General features: G+C 37.2%; 1 protein-coding gene across 2 annotated transcripts in view; it reads right to left on the reverse strand.

The window, feature by feature from the left end:
• LOC134677061 (homeotic protein distal-less) overlaps positions 1–15,111 on the reverse strand; it is a 166,278-nt gene extending 151,167 nt beyond the window's left edge. For both annotated transcript variants that reach the window (XM_063535501.1, XM_063535500.1), the window contains exon 1: positions 14,561–15,111. The gene's annotated coding sequence lies outside the window, so the exon portion shown is untranslated. The remainder of the gene's footprint in view (positions 1–14,560) is intronic.
• Between the last annotated feature and the right edge of the window lie 1,458 nt (positions 15,112–16,569).

Consider the following 16,569-nt stretch of genomic DNA (forward strand, 5'->3'; position numbering starts at 1 on the left):
TTAAAAGTCACACAAAACCTCCGCCGAAAAGCCGCTCCCTTAAGTAAAAACCGGCCAAGTGCGAGTCGGGCTCGCGCACGTAGGGTTCCGTACCATTATGCGCAAAAAACGGCAAATATCACGTTTGTTGTATGGGAGCCCCACTTAAATATTTATTTTATTTTGTTTAGTAATAGCCCCTATTACTAAGACTCCGCTGTCCGTCTGTCTGTCACCAGGCTGTAACTCATGAACCGTGATAGCTAGATAATTAAAATTTTCACAGATGATGTATTTCTGTTGCCGCTATAACAACTTGTCCTAAAAACAAAATAAAATTAATATTTAAGTGGGAGCCCCATACAACGAACATGATTTCTATTGCAGTTTTTTGCGTAATGGTACGGAAACCTTCGTGCGCGAGTCTGGCTCGCACTTCGCCGGTTTTTTAAAAGAAGACAGTTTTGTACAGCAGCGTCACCAATACAATACAAACTATAATTCAATACAATTTAAAAATGAGGTGCGTAATGTCACGCGATATTCCTCTATTAAAGAGTCATACTGCCTTATTCGAACTTCAAGATATTCACAAGAGACGGTACGTACTAGATACGTTATAGTTTAGATATCAACTAGTTCTCTTTTGCAGCGCAATTCAGGCAACCAATGTCACTTTTACGTTAGATAGAGTAAGATATTAGATGTGAATTGGATCTCTAAGTCATATCCTTTGGAAATCGTTCAAGAGTATCTCCAGAATCGCGCAAATATCAAATTTGACAGGTTAGATCTTAAACATATCGTTATCGTATCTTGGTGATGTCTAAAACATATCTAATATGTATATTTCAAAATCCGAATCGGGCCCATACTCATAGTTCGATTTATGCAAAACGTTTACATTTTTTTATAGATAACTACTCTGAAATTACTAGATTTATGACTTGGATGGCGCGTGCCTGCCTTGAACTGTCATAATTACGACGAAACTGGTCGCAAAAAGTGATTAGCTTAAGACAATAGTCTTATGCAAAGTGGGCTTAGGTATAAACCTGTACGGATATGATGGTCGTTCTTGTGTACGTGACAGCGTGATAAAACGGTGTCCGTCAATTTCTATCCCACTAAAAAAGTGACAATTATTTTATCACGTGGACAAAGATGGATAAAGCCATTCATACGCCAGCAGAAGTCATTTTTATCAAGCAGATACGTTTACGTGCTATAGGTACCTACTAATTTTATTACTTTTTTTAAAATTTGTTTTAAGGGGACCACTGATTAACAGTCCGCCGGACGGTATCGGCCTGTCAGTTGTTCGGAACTGTCAAAATTCTGTTCTAACTGACAGGCCGATACCGTCCGATGGACTGTTAATCAGTGGGCTCCTTTAGGAATAACATTTTAGCAAAAATTTACCGTTATTAACTACTGTAAGAATTTTCTATAAACTTATGGCACTGATGTCTAAAGTACCTCTTGCATAACCTATAATATACAGAATAATCTAAAATTTCCGGAAATTTCTGGACAAAATCTCATGAAAGCTTCCACTTAAAATGCACTTGTTCAGATTAGGGATTATTACTATTGAGTAATCCCTAACAGAACATTGACCAAAGGATTTTGATAGCACACACAGTGCTAGTGTTATTTATACGACATAATTTCATAGATGTTTGACGTTTAAAATAACACTTGCACTGCGTGTGCTATCAAAATCGGTGCAGACGTGTCCTGGTCTGACTCTAAGTACAATTCCTCACAGCTCGTGCTTAAACTGTGGTATGGAAAAAAAAAATCATAATCATAATGTGGTATGAATCGAGTTAAAATAATGTTGCTTTTCATGGGCGACGGTGACTTCACGCTTCCCTCACATATGTCGTCGTGGAATCGGTAAAATCCGATGGGAAAAAGCTTCATGTAGTGACCCAAAGGACTCGAGTCTTTTAGCTCTTTTATTAGGGCTCGCCTCATCTCTTGACGCCTAAAAGGCTAAAAGCATATTTAGTTTTATTTAAGATCCTAGACTCTTAGGGCTAATAACCTTATTAAGCCCGGACAGCCGGTCGGGGGCTAAAGAGCTAAATAGGCTTTTTTTAGGGGCTTAATAAGGTAATTAGCCCCAAGTTTCTAGGCTCTTAAATAGAACTAGGCTCGGAGGCTAAAGAGCTAAATAGGCTTTTAGCCTTTATGGCGTCAAGAGATGAGGCGAGCCCTAAAAAAAGAGCTCCAAAGGTTCGAGTCTTTTGGATCACTAGCTTTATGTCTGCGCAATAAGAGCGAAAAAATCGGCTTCACTCGCATCGGCCGGCGCCTACCAACGCGTCGAAGGCTTAAGGGGCCCACTGATTAACAGTCTGCCGGACGGAATCGGCCTGTCAGTTAGAACAAAAAGTTGACAGTTCCAGGCAGATACCATCCGGCGGACTGTTAATCAGTCCCTTATTCGGTCCCTTTATTCGCTCTTATTGCGCGGACATAAAGCTTTTTCCTATCGGCTTTTGCCGATTCCACGTCGATATATCTGGGGCACAGACAAAACATCCTCCAGACTGAGCATAGTCGCGCTACCGCCTCTGCCACGCATACGGTAATTTTACTCCATGTTCGAGTCGAAAGTGTCTTTGTGTGACGTCCGTGTCTTTGAACGGATCAATCACGGCACGGGACTTCGCTCACCTCGTCCCGCGCACCCCAGCTTTTTTGGCATCATCGGTTGCATAAAATAATTGCTGTAAACTCGGTCTAGAGGCTTCCTAGTCTATGATCTGGGGAGACCCTAACAGGCGCCAGCTATTTGCTTACTATCACATTAAAATTGCTCATTTGCCACAATGTAAAAAAACCGAAACAAATGCATCGGCATCACAAACGGCTAATACGGGGAATCGCCATTATTGCATATGACTTGCACGCAACATAAAAACGGTAATTACCTATACATATGTATCGGAGACAAATTACAATTAATCGGAACGTTAACGTGTACACAATGTTTTGGAATTGCTGCGTTGGATTCGGTGTCCCGCTGTTTTACTTAAAAATGCAATAAGTTCAGTAGTAGTAGTAATACTTTATTGTGCAAAAAGAAACATAAAACATGAACACACATCATTAGTACAAAGGCAAACTTATTCCTTTCGGGGGTCACTTCCAGTTAACAGTTTATTGTCACATTTTTGATACCAAGATTTTGTCGCTGACTATACTTTTCTTTCAATATGCAACTACTCATCGAGACATTTCTAGCAAACTTTCAATTAGGTTACGTTATTTTATCACAGAGTTCCTATAGCCACCTCCTGTGCCCAGCTGGATGGTACCATAATATTGCATTGTCACCCAACTTACATTATGTAAAATTTCAGCGCAAATGAATAATGAGATGTGGATCTAATTTAGCTTGTAAGATTTCACCCGAACGGCCCGATTCCTACTTTGGAAAAAGTCAAATATATTACGACTAGATACGATATGGATTGTGACGTTTCTTCGAACAAAAACGTCACTTTTGACACTGACATAACTAATCCATATCGTATCTAGCCGTAATATTTGACGTATCTTAAAGTTCTGTCATATTGGGTACGTCAGTCACCTGAGAGCGCGCCAGCGACTCAATGGTAGAAAGCAGTCGCTGTGGCCGAACTTAGGAGACGATGATGATGATGATAATTTTACAACGAAAGAGGCGGCTGCTAAAGGACCGTAATATGCAAGAATGCCCCAAGAACCCGACATTTTAATTCCTACTACCAATTGTTTGCAAATGTGGCAAAAACGGGGGAATTCGAAAAACCCCGTTGATTAATGGTGGAGAGACACCTTCGGTGTTTTTAGGTTTATGTTACGGTTTTTCTGGTTTTACATACGTTAATATGTATTGTGTTTAATATAGACTACATTAACCGTCCAAATGGGTCGTTATTATTTTGTTACCACGTTCATATAGTCGCACCAATAACTGCAGCGGATTTGATAGCCCACGCAGTGTAAGTGTTATTTATACGTCATAATTTCATAGAAGTTTGACGTTTAAAATGACACTTGCACTGCGTGGGCTATCAAATCCGCTGCAGACTTTTTACGGTCTAACTCTAGTAAATACATACATTAACATCCGTATTAATATTATAATCCATACTAATATATACTCGTATTATTAATTAATATTATAAATGCCAAAGTGTGTCTGTCTGTCTGTCTGCTGTCTATTACCTCTTCACACTTAAACGGCTGAACGGATTTAGTTTAAATTTGGCATAGAGATAGCTTAAGTCCCGGAAAAGGACATAGGATAGTTTTCATGCCGGAAATCATCCCTAAAGAGAGTGAAAAGGGGGGTGGAATTGAGAGAGTTAATGAATTGCCTGATAATTGATGCAAGCAATTAAGCTTATCAAATTGAATTATTGGTATTGCACTTTATCCAGGCCCTATACTTTAGCTACTGATTCCACGCAGACAAAGACGCGGGCAAAAGCTTGAATTTTTATATAGGTACCTCATTTTAAATAGGTAACTCGTTAGATGTAGGCAGGTATATTAGGCTACAAGAAATAAGAAATGTCAGTACAGATGAAGTGTATAATTATTTTCCTTCGTATTTTCACAGAAACGCACGAACGTGTCTTGCTATTTCAGTCAGTCTCGTCTCGGTACAAAAAGTACTGAGGTTGACTGAAGTGGCATGACAAATACGAACGTTTCCGAGAAAATACGATGGAAAACCATTATGCACTACGCACTAGGTACATTTGTACCTATTTTTGCTGTATGTCTGCATTGTGTGTGTGAGTACCTAGTTGTCAAATGCCAATTGGCTCTTTCAAAACTGTAAATTACATTCGTGACAAAAATATGCCCCATAGTTGTTAATTCGCTGACATAAAAGCTATGGGACATATTTTTGAGTATGTTGAGTACACCCATATTCTTACACTTGCCTGTAGGTGCATTCCTACTTTTGCTGTTTATGTGCATTGTGTTTGTGACAGTACCCTAGTTGTCAAATGCCAATTGGCACTTTCAAAGCTGTAAAGTATAATCCTGATAACCAAGTATCTTTTTAAAATGAAACTACTTTGTTAAGTACCTATTGTAATATCTGTTGCAACTCAATTTGATACATAATAAGAAAAACTTTAGTCCATTTAATTCCCATTTCTATATTTTCCACAAAGGAGTTTGTCATTTCCAACGCCATTACGCCACTTTCGTAAAAAAAAATAGTGTTACCATCACCGTAACTTGGACAAAGAAAAAAGATTACAATCATTTTTTAGAACTGGCAACACTGGCTGGCGTGATTCGTGATTGCGTGAGATAAGACAAGTTATCCTAGACTTGGATAAAAAACCGTTTCTTCACCGCAATTATCGTTATTGGCTGTACGTGGTACCTTTGCCCGTCCTTTGTTTTTAATGTAAAATGACGAACTGTCAACGGCCTAAGTTATGGGCACGGTTGTCCTTAATTTTTATGGCAAAGAATTTATTTAGGAGCCTAAATGGTAATTCAGATTTTGTTTTTATCCAAGTTAAATCTACTTGATATACAGACTTTTTTCTACAAATTAATATTAATTAAAATAAATAAATAATTACGATCATTATCTAAATGCGGGTGTATTTAGAGCCAGCACTAAAAGTAATCGAATATTTTTTTAAATACAACACAATATATATACTTAGTGAGTTTTTTATCAATATATTTTAGCCCACTTTTTTATTTCCAAAGCATCACAACTAGTGTAAGTCTAAGCAAACTTTGCACCGATGTTAATATAACAAATTGAGGGAGTGATATTACAAATGTCATATTTTCAAATAAACTTGACAATAATAACGTTTGTATCTTGGTGCGAATTTATTTCATTAAAAAAAATATGTTATTATAGTACCCGTGCCACATAAGTCTAAAAACCATTAAATTTCACATCGGCATAACATCCAATGCCTTGGTCCAAAAAAAGTAAAGAAACTGCTCTTTGAAAATGTCGCGAAGTGGCTTAAAAGACTCGCATCCAGGCCATACTAAATTGTAAAAAAAATGTCGCGAAGAAAATGGCGGGAGTTATGACATTTCGCATCGCCATCCGTCAAAGCGCCGCCATCTTGCCGTTTTACTCGTATTAGCCGTATAAGGAACGGGTAATTATTTTAATTATTGACGGCTGTTCGATTGAGTTGTCTTCGTAATGCAATAACTAATGTTTGTCAGGTATTTTCATTCGGTTATATGTGTTGATGAGAATAATAATTGTGTTTTGATTAGCATACATTGAGCAGTTTTGGTATTGTGTCAATAAAGGTATTTAAGATATGTTTTTTTTTTTCTTTTTATGAATGGGCTTACTCATGGCCACAGACTAGCCGAGGCGTAGACGTGGCCTACGATGGAGCGAGCTCGCCCAGAAGGTGCCTGTTGTGCCTGGTGTTTTATCATTATTCCTTTCTTTTCGTACAATAAAGTGTTTACATACTTACTTAAAGGGGCCCACTGATTAACAGTTCGCCGGACGATATCAGCCTGTCAGTTAAACGCAAAATTTGACAACTCGGAACAAGTGACAGGCTGATATCGTCCGGCGAACTGGTAATCTGTGGGCCCCTTAAGATGGGTTTGTATATTATGTATTTCATTCATCAGTCATTTATAAAAATACACAGTTTTTAAGTACCTACTTCAGTGCAGTGTTTTTCATGATATCACAAATCTGATAATTCAGCCAATTTTAGCATGTATTTCTTTAAAATGTTGCTGCCAAAGTCAAAATGCTTAGCACGGAATACTAATACTACTTAATTTAATATTTTTACGATTTGTAAGCCCTCAAATTCAAAAATCAGACTTGCTTTTAAAAACTGCCCTAAATGTTGACTAAAAAAACCTAAATTAACGTAGGTATTTAGCTATTATTCTGCAAAAGCCTGATGGTGAAAAGTGAAAAAAGCTGTTTATAAATATGTAGCTTATTTTCACTACGGTTTTACACAAAAAAGCGCAAATATATTCATAATGTCCGTCCCTATCATCTAATATTTTAGTCGCGCACGAAAATACGAACCAATCATTTGGAAACCCCAATAGAAGAAGACATCAAGTGTTATCATTAGTTATGATAGTCATCTACGAGTATATGTCAGTGTCGACTTGATGAATTGACTGTTGAGTTTAAGTGTGATGTTTGGACTAGCTTCTGTAGCCTTACCACAATTTTGAGTCTGACATATGGGGTCATCCATTAATTCAATTCAATCAAAAAACCTAGAAATTCGTGTGACGTAATTAATGGATGACCCCTATCCGCTAGCGTGAGCGTAACTTACTCTATGCATCTCGCTCGTACTGGCATATTAGTGCGAGAGAAATCTATAGAGGGCGGGGGGATTATGTCAAAATCGCTGCCAGCCAAGCATAGTCTAAAGGGGCCCACTGATTAACAGTCCGCCGGACGGAATCGGCCTGTCAGTTAGAACGAAATATTGACAGTTCCTAACAACTGACAGGCCGATACCGTCCGGCGGACTGTTAACCAGTGGGCCCCGCTAGACTATGCTTGGCTGGCAGCGATTTTGATAGGCCCGACCAAGTATTATTTTAAAACGTCAGACTTTTATTAAATTATGACGTTTAAATAACACTTGCACAGTCTGTGCTATCAAAATCGCTGCAAACTTAGCTTGGTCTAACTCTACAATTTTAATGTTTCTACTAGTTGTTCTAAGTTTCCCTTTATTCTATTCCCAAGAATTGAATTGATAATACAAAATAAAGACAATGAATAAACAACAAGAAATTAATAAAGACAAAATTAAAGCCTGTCTATGACCTGACAAAAGTGACAAACAATAATATTTGTCACCACAACAGTTAATTAAACGACAAACCCGACATGTTTGTCGCTCATCAGCCACCATAACCTGACGTTAATATTTAACGGGCGCTTAATATCAAAAGGTAGGGTTAACGTATACATTAATAATTATTATCGATTTGTATGTGAACTTTTGCTTGGAAAACGTTGTTTTAGAATAATTGTAGCGGTTATGAAATCGAATGGGTTTGAATTTTAAAAAGGTTTGAGCTTTTGTTTAAGTGGTTTTGTGTAAGTTTGCCTTTTAAAGGAATATTATGAGGCCAGGTCAAGAGCACCGTAAACCCGCGACCGTGTATGAGGAATGTTATAGAAGTAAAAGAAGGGAAAGAGGTATGTCAGGATGGTAGCAAGTGGAAATCCGTGGGTCTCTGCCTACCCCTCCGGGAAATAGGCGTGATTATATGTATGTATGTTTATGTATGTACCTATTATAGTAGTGTACCCTATGATGGGCGTGGAACCAGTAATGGGACAAAACACCACAAATCCTGTAAAATAAGTGTCTAAAAGTAGTTTATAAACACTGCCTGTATATTATCATAAATAAGAGTCCTAGAGCTGTTTCAGTTTGAATTTTTATTAAATTTGGTTGTTTTTTAAGAAATTGGCGTCAACCCAAAAGTTGTCGTGTCACTGAAAAAAAAATACCACTACGAATTCTTAACAACTTCGCTAAGAGAGGTGAGTTAATTTATTAAATTTTAATTAATTAATACTTGATGAAAACTAAAATGTGTTTTGTTAATTGCATTTACCATGAGATAAGGTATACAACATACTATGTTGTGAGTCCACAGATGTAAAAAAATAGTGGTATTTGGCCCAATCCCATTATAGGAGCTGTAAAACTGCATACCTCCTATAATGGGAAATTTACATAATGATGCTTGCCATGCCATCATTTCATGTTTAAACAATACAGAAGTAAAATGTAGTTACGAAATATGTCAACCAGGAGGTATGCTCGGACTTCGGATAAATTAATATCGTTTTTTAGTGTGGGTCAAATCTTGGTAGCCGAGTTTGAGCCACTTTCCCGTTTTCCGATTGAGTTGAAATTTTGTATTCGTAATTAAATATGCAAATCGGATGATAATGCAATATTATGATAACATGGACCAGATCTGATGACCTATTTCAATATTTTATACTGATAGAGTAGTGTCCATTACTGGGGGGCCCATTACTGGAGCTTTGGTGTCCATGACTGGAGAAAAATAGCATAGTTTTAATTTGTTAAGTATGTGGAAACTCATTGCAGTATCTTTGATACAACACGCCTGAAACATGAAAGACGGGTAGGACTTTCATCTTTCAATACGCTAAGCGGTAGACCATTCACATGTATTAGGGAAATATCACAAATACTCCAAATTCCCTCTTAAATGTCCCATGACTGGTGCTGTTACTATATGAGCAATCGGTCATTCGGATACTTAGAGTTAGACCAAAAGTCTGCAGCGATAGCATACGCAGTACAAGTGTTATTTAATACGTCATAATTTCATAGAAGTTTGACGTTTAAAATAACAATTGCACTGCGTATGTTATCAAAATCGTTACATTTTCTTGTTAACTCTATAATTATAATTTATCATGAAAGTAACTCTAATAGTATGAAAAAATTAGTTCCAGTGAAATTCCGCAACATGGCGCGTGATCATATATTCCTGATCACACTTTACACGTTTCTCTCACCTACCCTCTTTTATAAGATCTCAAGAAGACATTCTAAAATTGGCCATAATTTTTTAATCCGAAGAAAAATGGCGCGGCTTGCGTTTCTAATTATTCAAGCAAAAAAGGGTATGACATTACATGTTTATCTTTATGAGGCCATAGTATTTTATTGGTGAGGGTATGTACAATTTTATTTAAATTTAACTACTGGTATTTACAAGAGTATGGGGATTCCAGGAAAGGATGAAAAAAGGAAGTCGTAAGGAGGTTAGATTAGTTTTTAAATGGGTGATAAAGGAGCGGTTCCAGTTTTATGCGTCTGGCTGAAAGGGTTAGTGTTTTTATAAAGTTTTGTGGATATGGTAAACTTTAATGTCTATGAGGCGATTGTATTTCACGATTACTCAAAACGTACACATCGCTCGTTCAATCACTATACTCTGTATCTTTAGGTATTTAAATACGAGTAAAATTTAAAAAAAAAACTACCCTGAAACGGCTCGTTAAAGGGTGACCAACGTTACATCCTGCGCACCGTTTTCTATGGAAAGCATCACGTGATCGCCTGTCATGTCATAGCAAAGTAAGCTCCGGAAGCTCCGGCCCGGACACGGCCCGGTCTAACATGAGTCAACATTAAGCCAGTTGAGGCTAGATGAAAACATTTAAACAAACTTTTTTCATAGTCTTATCGGCGGGTGTTTACACAAATCTCTGTTTTGACATTTTGCTAGGACATTAGCCGCGACCACGACCACTGAAGTCTGTGTCGAAACGTCGGAAATAAAAGGTATCTAACAAAATAAATTCGCGGTAGACCCGTGTCATCATCATCGTCATCTCAGCCATAAGACGTCCACTGCTGAACATAGGCCTCCCCCTTTTTTGGGGGGTGAATGCCATAATCGGCACGCTTGGCAGGCGGGTTGGCGATCGCAGTCGAGTACACCGAATTTGAGGGACGCTGCTGCCTGTCCACCGGTGGTCTTGGACGTGGTTTAAGGACATACCCGGGTCCTGGACGTAGTTCAAGAACATATCCGGGTCCCGGAGTAGACCCGTGTATAAATATGTTTTAAATAACGATTACCTATCTGAACACTCCCAGTTGTTTTATACTTTAAAGGAGCTGTAAAATTTCAAAAGTAAAGCGGCCATCTAGTGGCCGCGTTATTACTACACTGGCATTTAAAAAAAAACTTTTTTTATTGATTTAACACATATAAATACAGTAAGCCAAATTAACATTATTACATTATGGTTATTATAAGATATGATTGATATCGTATTGTATTGCATTGTTAAGCAAAATTGTAAGATAACAATAAGAAATGAAAGCCTGCACGGTAGTCTTATTAATAAGAACATACAACTTATAACTAGGTGCGGTGTATTTATGATTAAAGGTCAAGCTAGATTATTTGAACTGCATTGTGCAGAAATGAGGATGATTAAGTACCCTAACTTGAAGCAATTACCTATTGAAAAAAATATAGTTGGTCAAACCACATTTGTCAGTAAATAAGAACAAAAAACTATACTCATCCTTATTTTTTGGGTGCTAGAACTAATAGTGTTTGAAATGAGAATAAACATAAAAGTGCATAAAACACACATAAACAGAGTTAAAGCGACAATAAATTAGCAAAGCAGTAACAACTGTATCCAAGAGTTTTTAAGTTAGAACTAAATGTTCTACCTATTTAGTTTAGTTTTAATTAGTCTTATGTTGCTATATTCTCGCAGGGTTCATGTTGAAACTGTACTTAGCCCTAAGATCCTCTGTACACATGAAAGGCAATAAAATATATGAGAGTATGAGTATGAGATAGTCCTTTGACAAACTATATCACCGTACAAAAGTACTCTTCTTAATAATATTAGATGTTAAAGATTTTCGAACAATGATTTAGTTTTTTTTAATGTTTGACACGCGTCAGATAGATTTTAAGGAAAAGTTTTAAGAACAGTTTTAAGGAAAAATGACATTGAGATTAGAGAAAGCGACAGAAAGAATTTTTCAGCCTGTTAAAAAATTGAGTAGTTGTGTCTTAAAATATGTAAAAGAAAATATACATTTGTAACTCGGAATACTGTGTTTTAGTGTATCTACCTGCTGCCAATACGTAGGTACCTACTTTTAAATATTTTTGCAATTAAATATATTAGAAATTTACTTAAGGATTGGAAATCCAAGGCTCTAGATCTATTTTTAAGATCCCTCCTGGGTTCGCTTTTAGGGTTTTTAGGGTGCAACAGGGGTAGTTTTAAATAGAGATAGTTTACCTTTATTGGAAAAGGTACCTACCAATGTAAAGTACTTACCTACAATACAATACAATACAAAAACTCTTTATTGCACACCTCAATAAAAGAAGACAATACAAAAGAAAACAGAAATACAAGCATAGGTAAACAACAGGCGGTATTATCGCTAAAAAGCGATCTCTTCCAGACAACCTTTGGGTTACCTACCTAAATATTTAATTGACTTCTTTGTATGTTTGATTTATTTACTAGGTTGGTACTATGTATACTTAACAACTGGTCTAAAAAACCTTATAAAGTTATAAAAAAACAGTTTTTTAGATTTTTTTCTAACCAAGTACCTTATTTCAAATGGCAACATCCGTTTCACGTAATTTAACGTCCATCTCTCTCGTTTCGACAGCAAAAGAAAGAGACACAATACTAGGGAAGTCCTACCACGTAAATAGCTACCGTGTTACGGTCTAGGTCTCATTGCTAGTACCTAGGCAGCCTAGGGCATTTTCCACGGCTACTGGTCCGTTTCGCTACATAAGTTTCCATTTTTTTTCACTTAAATTATATATTATTTATACATAAATCAAATATAATACATATACCTAGTTTTTTTTTTTTAATCATATCACGTTTGCAAACCTTTTGTTGCGGATAAGGACCCTGAATAATTGTTTAAGCCAATTTTGCACCATTCCACTAGCCCGGGGTTAACCGGTTAAACCTGGAGTTACCATGGTTACCAGTACAATTTGACACTGAGTTAACGGTTTAACCGCTTAACCCCGGGTTAGTGGTGCAAGTGGGCCTTAGCGGCTTATGTTTTTTTTTTAACAATTAAGAGTAGATACTTATGCAATATTTTCGCCAAACTGAGACAGTTTGGTTGTTGTTGGCGAATAGTGCGCTCTCAATATATCATGTGATTCGCTCTATTAATCCGACAGTTTACAAGATTAAAGATGACCCACGCTAGACCGGGCCGTGCCCGGGCCGAGGCGTCCATGTCATTTCCTATGACGGCTGATCGGTGATCACGTGGTGCTTTCCATAGAAAACGAAGCGTCAGTGGCTCCGGCCCGGCCCGGTCTAGCGTGCGTCATCCTTTAGAGAGCGGTTGCATTCGATATGTAGAATTTATTTTCTATTTCTTCAGCTTTGGTTTCGTAAAAAACCGGGCAAGTGCGAGTCGGACTCGCGCACGAAGGGTTCCGTACCATAAAGCAAAAAAAAAACGGAAAAAAATGCAAAAAGAAAACGGTCACCCATCCAAGTACTGACCACGCCCGACGTTGCTTAACTTTGATCAAAAATCACGTTTGCTGTATGGGAGCCCCACTTAAATCTTTATTTTATTCTGTTTTTAGTATTTGTTGTTATAGCGGCAACAGAAATACATCATCTGTGAAAATTTCAACTGTCTAGCTATCACGGTTCGTGAGATACAGCCTGGTGACAGACAGACGGACAGACGGACGGACGGACGGACGGACGGACGGACGGACGGACGGACGGACGGACGGACGGACGGACGGACGGACAGCGAAGTCTTAGTAATAGGGTCCCGTTTTACCCTTTGGGTACGGAACCCTAAAAAACGATTTCGGTCAGACTTGTAGGTACTAATGTTAGGTACTAATACCTACCTATGTACCTATGGTTATTCTAGTTAAATACCTACTAAAATACTTAGTAGGTAAGAGCATTTATAGAGCCTATGATGGTTTTACCGGTACTTATTATCGGTGCTTAAGTCATAATTTAATGGTTAAAATGTGATATTCTATAGTTTGTTGTTAGGTATTAAGAATCTGATATTAATAATTAGGGTAAAACGGGGAAAATTGGCCGTGAGAAAAAAAATTGACAACTTAAATTTAAATCTTATTGGTATCTTATTAGCCAAATTTTTTTACTCTCATTCACATTGCATCTTGAATCATCATAAGAATTATCATTAATGATCTCTTGTTAATCATGCAATGATTTATAATGATCGTTTCTCACCTTTAATGATTCGTAATAATGATTGATCATTTCTGATTTTGATTTATATACCTACATTAGCTTCTGCCTGCGACTTCGTCTGCTTGGAATGATTAAAATTGATAAAAACTATTCCGGAACCTCAAACTACATATCTCCATAGAGTTAGACCAAGAAAAGTTTGCAACGATTTTGATAGCATATACTTAGAGTGCAAGTATTTTTATACGTCATAATTTTATAGAAGTTTGACGTAAAATAACACTTGCACTGCGTGTGCTATCAAAATAATTGCAGACTTATTTCGATCTGACTTTTAGGTATTAATCTGTCGTGGATAACTAAGACGTAGTGAAAAGTTACATTGTAACTTGTTTTTTTGCTTTATTATGGATGATTTATGTACTATGTACATAGATTGGTGAGACTAGGATTTTCCTGTGTCTGGGTTTTTCCTATAATGTACCTAGGTAATATTGTACGTATTTGGTTATCTATCTAGATTTTTTTAAATTGTATTTTAGATTCACACAAATTGTAGAACTTTTTAACTGGGTATTAGTTACATTTAAAATTCAGTTCTTTGAATATGAAAATTATGTTTTGCACTTTTTCTAAATTGTAGAGTATTTTTCAGATTTTTTTGTTAACGCGAAGGTAGGTAGATAGTTGTTTAAAAATTTAAAATTGTCTAAAATCCTGAAAGCAGTATGGGTATAGGTACTAATAAAAACTAAAACTAGGTATTGTCTAGGTACTCACGGAAAAATCGAAAAATCAAACGGCACACAGCATCACTTTTCCACAATAATTTTAGAGCACAGTCACACAGAATTATGTTCTCTAAAACCCGAACGCACTGTTTGTGAACACAGAAAAACCGTTAAAAATCCGATTCGGAAAAAGTGAAACGCCGAAAAACACGTTTAGAAATCGATGGGGTCAGAGATGATTATATTGGTTATTGGTTAATCGTCGGCAATCAAGATGAACGGGACTGCGATAGTTACTTTTAATCGCATCACTATTATGTGGCACGTGTCATTTTTGTCGATTTTTCAAGCGCGAATCGCGAATTGGCGATTTTTCTCGAACTGTCACGTCACTGAAGTCATTTTCGTTCACAACACTAACCGCACTAAACAATACTGATAACAGTGATCAACTTGGAAAAAAGCGACACTGAATAAAAAAAACCCGCGCACACAGGCGCAAAATTCAGCCCAATTAAAGATAATGTTTGTAGATATTTTAATAGCGTTCCCCTCCGTGGAAACCCGACACAACCAACTCCCGTTGAATTTAAACACTTAATGATCGGTTGGCTCAAATTGTGCGAGAGGCGACGCGCCCAGCGTAGCTCTGTCTCGCTCTATTTAGTACCGATCTACGCCACTTGTATGGCGGCGCTGGCGCTAGCGTCGCGTTCAAGGCGTGGCCTATTTGAAGGTGGAATGATCAAGGGGCGCGGCTTCCTTTTGATTGGTAGAGGGTAGTAACGAGATTTTTTTCGTTAGTACGTGAGACGCGAGCCGGTTGGTACTATCCCATCGATCGTCTCCTAGGGTTGCCATTATATGTTTTTTATGGTATTTTTTGGCGGTGTTCGGCTTTACTAACCTGTTCTCTTGGCCACGCCCAGTTTTAGTCCGTACGTGAGCCAGAAAGTAAGAGAACTCGAAGCTGTAGGCTTTATTTTTTTTAAGTGTGTTTTTTTAGTGGCGGTTTCTTTGATTTTAGTGCTTGAGCCGATGAACTTTGGATTGTGATTTTAATGTCCTTTGGGAGTGTGAAGTCAAGTGCATCAACATTTTTTTTATCTTAAGATTTATTTTAGGATCTTAATATAGTTAATATTATGCAGTGTGATAAATAATACCTACCAAACAGACTGGATAAAGTTTGTCTTTGTTTGTGGTGTAACTTTTTACATATCTCGGTCCTTCTCTCTCATGGACTGTGTTTTACCTATAGGTATTTTTATTTAAAAAATCGGTGTGGTTTTTCATACAATGGGAGAAGTCAACTTAACAAAACATTGATCTATAGTTGCTTGAGTCCTTGTACCTCTTTTTTTTTTCAATTGTCAATTTCTCCCTTATGGGCAACCACCCCGGTCTTACCCTGAGCAATAGAAGCTTATTTATACAGGCTGTCCCTAAACCGGCGATGAAAGAGAACCATACCTATCTGTGTAATGCAAAATATTTTTTTTTCATATAAGTACCTATGTAGTAAATTATTGTATCCTTATTGGATATTTCAGTACCTACCTACATAAGTACCTACGTATATCGTCGCCTACTTAGTTAATTTTTTTTTTGTCTCGAAACAAGACTTAGTTTGGATCAAGATAGGTCTTCTAAGTTGGATCCCAAATATGAAAACATTTATTTATTTTAAATTTTATTGCACATAAAAAAGTATAAATGGCGGACTTAATGCCTCGTGGCATTCTCTACCAGTCAACCACAGGGTCAAACAGAAAAATATCATGGTGGGTATAATGAGAATTTATACTAATTTTAAAAACTACTTAGCTATCTATACTTATATATATCTGTTAGTTCTCATTGCTATATCTTTAGTTTACGAGACACCCTGTAAATATAGATATAAGGCAAAGTGGGATAAAGGGGGCATAGTTTATTTTGCCCCTGTGACAGCATTTCCCTATGACTATGGGTCGCGACCCACTGGTGGGTCGCGAGGGAATATTGAGTGGGCCCTGTACCACTACCACCAGTTTTGACATTGACATATTCACTCAC

The sequence above is a fragment of the Cydia fagiglandana genome, chromosome 25 (assembly GCF_963556715.1).
Source record: "Cydia fagiglandana chromosome 25, ilCydFagi1.1, whole genome shotgun sequence".
Lineage (NCBI taxonomy): Eukaryota > Metazoa > Arthropoda > Insecta > Lepidoptera > Tortricidae > Cydia > Cydia fagiglandana.